A 6499-nucleotide genomic window follows, 5' to 3' on the forward strand; every position below is an offset into this window, starting at 1 on the left:
AATTACACAACATTCCTGGTCATGCTAATGTTTACAGTACTTATTTTTTTTTTTTTTTCCAACCTCCCTAATATTGCACCAATCTGCTGTGCAGCTCTGGTCATAAGCCAGTTATAGCAGCCTCAATATCTTCCCTCTGGCCAACCAATTGTGCAGACCCTGAGAGATTTGCCATAAAAATGCTAGATTTGTTTGGTTTGGTTCAGTTCAGTTCAGTTCATTTTCTCTTTTGTGCAGAAATGAAAATATGAAGAAAAAGACACAGAGCTTGGTGAGAAACCTGAGCAAATTTTTAACAAAATTAAGCTTCATTAGAGTAACAAAAAAACCCAAACCAAAAGCTTTACAGGGTACTTATTCTGGTGGGAAATTACTACAGTGTATAAAAAATTCATCTGCAAAGTCACTTTGCATGGCTTTTTGTATATCAAAATGCTTTTTTTTTTTTTTCTTGGGATTTTTTTTAGTGGCTTGTTTATTTGTTTTCTTTAGACTACTAGTAAGAAACTTTTCTGTGGTCATTACTTAATTTCCAATATACTGGTGACCCATGCAGATTCTTAGCCATTTATGAATGCATAATACTGAACATTTTAAAAAGTTCATTAATCTTCACTCCCAGGTAATTAATGTCAAAGAGACAGAATACTTTTATATGTCTGTAATTAATGTAATTATAAATAGGGGAAATAAGGGGGGGAAAAAAAAGCAGCAAGGAAAGCAAATTAATTCTGCAGAGGTCTAGTTAACCTTTTATTGCTTGTTCAGGAGTATGCGAAGCCTCCTTCAAGAGGTCATGAACACAAAAAATGATGAAAGGGTATCAGGGCTTGACACACTTCTGAGGAAGATGATGCTATCCAAAACAGTTTGCTAAGTAGAGAGGCAAGATAAATGCTTCTTCAGCTTTGAAGGAATGTAGAAAGCAGAGAGACAGGCAATCCTTTGCTACATTCCAAATCCAGCTTCTATCAGCAGTGAATCTGATTTTAGAACTGGTGAACATACTATATCAGACTGTCCTTGCTATCTTCCTGGAGATGGCCCAGCAAATTATAAAGGGTGGCTCTAGCACAAAAAGCAAAGGGTTTCAGGGGTTATTCTACAAAAGCACAGAGGTAAACACAGCCCTGACATGCCTTTCCCTTAGCTAATATTGTATGGAGGAGATATCTGAGTAACAAAAGGCAAGGGTATAAAATGCACACACAACAGGTGATTGCTTTTAAAGAACATCCTGTTGCTGCAGCTAGATGGTCTTTTTAGGACTGGTCTAGTCTAGTTCTGGATGGAGAAAAGATTTAACTAGATCCCTTGTCTAAACACAAATTCTGCACCCTCTTAAGGCTGTAATGATCTGGTGAGGAAATCTTTATGTAGCATCAATCATCAATTGACTTTTAAACTGGAGTGCTTGGCTGAAGAAAGGTGCTGATTATAAATAGAAATAGAGTTGACTGCAGCGTCCTGAATGTCTTTCCTAAAAATAATTGTCCTGGAAGATGTAGTTCCTGAACCTATTGTGTCATACCCTTGTCTAGTCATCATTCATCACACAAGAAGAGATCAGAAGGACACTGCAGGGAGCAAAGATACATGTGTGCTTTGAGAATTGCATGTATTAACTGAGAGAAGGGTATGTTTGCAGTGGCTTGGTCATCCAGAGTTTGTACACACTGACACTGTGACTTTGCCTCTTTCACTCTTTGCCAAACTGTTTGCACCTCAAGCTCTTTTGTTGAAAAAGTGTCTTTTGGGAATTTCTCTAAATAATCTGTGAAAAGACAAAGTCCCCTTTTCCTCAGTGACACCTATCAGGTAAGGTACTGCAAAATAACTTAGAAGCAGTGAAAGCTTTAGTATTTGGCACATTTAAATGAATCTATAAACCACAGCAGTAGATCTAAAATAATGAACAATGTTACTGTGACACAAAAATGAATTAGAAAGTATAATAGGAATTTTTATTTATTTTTTTTTTGCTAAAGTTTATGATTTTCTGCTCAGAACACTAGTCACCACCGATTTTAAGTGCAACTTAAAAAAAAATTTTCATCAATCCAATTGACAGAGGTAGATTTTTCTCATGGGAAAATTCCACTCTGCAGTATTGCCAAGACAAAGAGCTCAAAAGTAATAAAAGGGGTTTAAAAATCCTAAGTCCTTTAAAAAATAGCTTGCTACATTGAAATTTCACTCCCTAAAACTTTTGTGTCGCATTCAGGTCATGATTTGAGGTTAGTTTTAAAGGCTGATCATTTCATTCAGCCCTGGAATTTCACCAGACATATCTGAAGTTTTCCCTCTGTGAGACTAAGATAAATGTCCTAGCTGTAGAGAAAGAAAAATGTATTCAGATACATGCTTGTATCAAAAGCTCTATACAATTCATTCCTAAGGAACCTGGACTGGAAATATCAAAGCACCCTGGTGGCACTGCCACATTCCACTGTCGTGAGCACACACAGAGAACAGAAAAAAAGTACAGCTTAGGTCATATGACTTGCATTCTGATTAATAATTATTAATTATACCTTCATTATAATTATTTTGCAATAAAAATTGTTATATTGATCATAACTTTAGCATTTTATGAATTTTAATGGCAAAATCAATTAAATACTGACTGCAAATGAAAATTCATCAAGTATCTAAACCCATCTAAATTAATCAGCAAAGAGTATAACACAAAATAAAAAGCAAAGGGAAAGATAGGAACTAATTCTGAGATAAGCAGTCCACCAGAATAACTTTCCCTCTATAAATGATGCTATTGTTCCACGCCACATTTTGTAGAAAAAGCTCAATCATTTTGCTAAAGCAGATTTATTGTTGACATTGATTTATTTGTTGACATTGGTCAATTTTCTCCGAGATAAACTGGTTATAAGGAGACTGATTGCATTCTTTCTAAAGGTAGCAGAAACATTTCCCTTCCCTGAAAGAAGTATTCAAGCCAATTCCAGAAGTCAGAATTGGCCTAGAGTATTTGGTGAGATCAGCAATGATCCTGAAAATTGGAAAAGAAACCCCTTAAAAATGGTCTGAAATGCAACAGGGTCGATTCCAAAGTGCTCCACCTAGGCTGAAATCTGGATGGGCAACTAGTGGGTAAGGGGCAGCTCTGCAAAGGACATACTACAGTATGGGTAGTAGCAGTCAATAACAACTCTGTTATACGACTTAATCAAATGTTAAGTCATCACAAGCTGAACAGATCTGACCCTGTTTTAAATTATCAATAAAGGTGCCCCCACTGCTGTACACAAGTCAGCCTTCCTGATTTCTGTTTTACATGAACACCTATTTCAGCTGCTATCCAAATTGTATAATGTCCTTACAGCATATGTTCAGTGTCCTGCAGCCTACCCCACACATTCCACGTTTGTCTAGTGAAACTTCTGAAGGGCAGACACCTGGGTGTCACTGCAGAACATTCACTGGGGTCTCCTCCTCTGGATGCATAAGGCTGTATCACAGATCTTATTTAGAGAATGAAAACATGTCATTTTATTCTCCTGTTTCAAGGAAAATTTTCTTTGAGAATTACAGTCAATGAAAAGAGGAGAGGCTAGCAATCAAGGGAGGTGATTCTCCCCCCTCCATTCTCAAGAGACCCCACCTGAAGTACTGTGGGTCCCTTAGAGCAGGTTCAGAGGAGGACCAGGAAGATGGTCAGAGGGTGGGAATGCCTCTCCTACAAAGACAGGCTGAGAGAGCTGGGGTTGTTCAGCTTGGAGACTGCAAGGAGACCTCACTGCAGGTACCTTGAGATGTCAGAAAAAAAAGGAGAAGAGGGACTTTTTAGACAGGCAGATAGTGACAATACAAGGGGCAATAGTTTTAAACTGAAATAGCTAGGTTTAGTTTAGCTATTAGGAAGAAATTCTTTAATGAGAGGGTGGCGAAGAACTAGAACAGGTTGCTCAAAGAAGCTGGGGAAATTTCCTTCCTGGAATTTTTCAAGGCCAGGTTGGACAGGACCCTGATCAAGCTGGTCTAGTGAATGGATCCTTGCCCATGGCAGGAGGGTGAACTAGATGGTCTTTAAGGTCCCTTCCTACCCATGCCATTCTATGACTATATGATCATAAGAAAAATACTGCAGAATAAATTTCAGCTGGTTCTTTGCCTTGGAGTCTCTGTGCCCAATTCTTTGTTGTCAAAAACATATTTTCCTACTTCAGAAGAATTTTTTTCTTTGTTGTTTCCATGTGAAATATAAAACTGATGACTAAAATTGACTTCAGGCCCATTCCTGAAAACACTACAATGAAAGTTAGATATTTATAAATGCATAAACAAGTTAAAACCCCCAAATGTTATTTTTGCAGTCTCAGATGCAAGAATATATAATATAATTCATCTTTCTCTGTGTAAAGGACTTCAGAGTTCAGATTTTGGAGCCTTTATGGTAGACAAGTGTTCTTTCCAAAGAAGTCCTTTATTCTTTTCTCTTATCATCTTGCATAAGAGCTGCAGCTATACAGTTATCTGAATTATTTTTTTTCCAAGCATAGGAATAGCAGAAAGTCTTAATATGCATCCTCCAGATAAGTGCTCTTCGCTCTTCTTTTCAGCTCCTCCTTCTACTGCTGAGCAAGAGCTATGAATTGTTTTACCTTATCTCCTCATTTCCTGTGGTTCACATTATCAAGCCTTTGCATGTTCCAGCTGAACACTTGCAGTTATTTCTGTGGTATCTTGTGAAGGAAAAATATACTTCATTATGTATTAGTTACTTACAAAACAAGGCCTTTGTATTATATAAAAACAACCAGCACTGCTTTTCTCAGTAATCATTCTTGTTTGGGCTTTTAATTATTCTCTTCCAAATTTCCCTTAATATTTTCAGATATTTCTAATTAAGGAGGTGACTTTTTTTTTCCCAGCTGTGCATAAATGATGTCATGGCCAAATAAAGAATAGTAAGGAAATGTTTGCTTCAGGTGATAATGCAGGGAGAATAAAAAACATATTGTCTTCAGTAGGACTGTGCAAATAATTAATTTTTCTATTTAATGGTCCAACTGAAGAGGAATGAAAAAGGCACTCAGAATATTTAAGACTTCCTATTTTTCACTTGACATAAAATGAAATATTTCATTAATTACTGATAATACTGAATCATTTAGCTTTACAAAACAGTGAGAAAATACTACCAGGCAACACAGCTTGTTCACATGGTGCCAAAGCCTGGGAAAATATTAATGCCTAGAAAGATTGCTGCCTGAATAACGCCATTTGCCTGTTTTGAGGTAAACAATTATTCTTTGGAGACAATCCCTCCCAGATGAAGCAGGCAGCCCTCATGGCATGTACTGAAGGACAACCAGAGATCACAGCAATAGCTGGAAGTTGCAGCCAACTCAGGAGGAGTCAGGGACCTTGGATGAGAGATCTTGGGAGAATCAGCAAAGCCAAGTGCAGCAGCAAGGAGTGGTAACAAAGGCAGGCAGATGGAGAACATAGCAGCTGTTTGGGAGAACACAGAGAAAGCCAGCTGAATAAGAACTAGGTGAGGAGTTCTGAAAGCACAAATGTACAAATTATTACTCATTCTACATCTGAGAAATCAGACAAGTATTCTGTGGCAAAAGCTAGGACAGAGCCATCTTCCTATAGCAAATGTCATGGATGAGCAGCATGCAGTGTGGTGGGGTAAATAGTGAGTCTTTGATGGTGTAAAGCAGAGACCCCCAATCTCCATAGGCTACAGGACAGAATTGTAGAGGAATAAACACACTGCAGACAGCAACATCAGCTACTTTCTCTGGTGCTATAAAGAAGACATGTTTTCTTCTGGCTGTACACTGTACTTAGGGTGTCAGCAGAGTGTGTCTTCTCAATGACAGGAATGCCAGTGTCATTGTTTCTCTTCTAATGTCTTGCTCTCACTCAGACTTTGAGGGCACTGCTCTAGCAGACCTCCTCCAGAAAAGGCAGACTCCACAAAGTCTCCTGGTACACTGCAGCAGGCAAAATGGACATGCCAGTGCAGTGACTGTGGTGTTCTGATCCACATGCAATTGATGTCAGTGTCTAAAGAAGATCAAAGCCACAGCTCTATCTCATGTTCCTCCTCTCAGTCTTTTATCTCTTTACGTTCACTTGGCAGAGGCAGCTTCAGTAGTTAATTTTAGAGTATCAATGGTTTATTTTGAAAAGGATGTTAAACCTGCCCTTTTGCATGCTGCTGGCTGGATTAGTGATAAACAGGGTCAGAAAAAACACAGGAATGCACCCTGGGACTTTTCAGAGAGCAGTGTGGAGTTGAGAGTGTTGTGGTTGCTAGGGAAAAGATGTTCAAAAAGCCCTTGTTCCAGGTAGAACAATGGGTTCTTTAAGCCCACCAATTATACCTATTATCTCCAGCTTCCACAAAATGTGTGTTTATCCAGAGGAAATTTAATTTCTTCTTATCTGTCAGCATAAATAGCTGCAAATGTGTACAACAGGATTTGGAAATGTCCAACAGCTTCTCTGTGTCCTGCACAGT

At 38.3% G+C, this 6499-nt stretch overlaps 1 long non-coding RNA gene across 1 annotated transcript; it reads right to left on the reverse strand.

The window, feature by feature from the left end:
- Nucleotides 1-3560: 3560 nt before the first annotated feature.
- Nucleotides 3561-5471, reverse strand: LOC111922757 (uncharacterized). The gene is made up of 3 exons (XR_002860706.2): nt 5388-5471; nt 4623-4703; nt 3561-3767 (listed from the first exon to the last, which is right to left on the reverse strand). It is a non-coding gene; the product is annotated as an uncharacterized LOC111922757 (long non-coding RNA).
- Between the last annotated feature and the right edge of the window lie 1028 nt (nt 5472-6499).

The sequence above is a fragment of the Cyanistes caeruleus genome, chromosome 3, assembly GCF_971803275.1.
Source record: "Cyanistes caeruleus chromosome 3, bCyaCae1.hap1.1, whole genome shotgun sequence".
NCBI classification, from domain to species: domain Eukaryota; kingdom Metazoa; phylum Chordata; class Aves; order Passeriformes; family Paridae; genus Cyanistes; species Cyanistes caeruleus.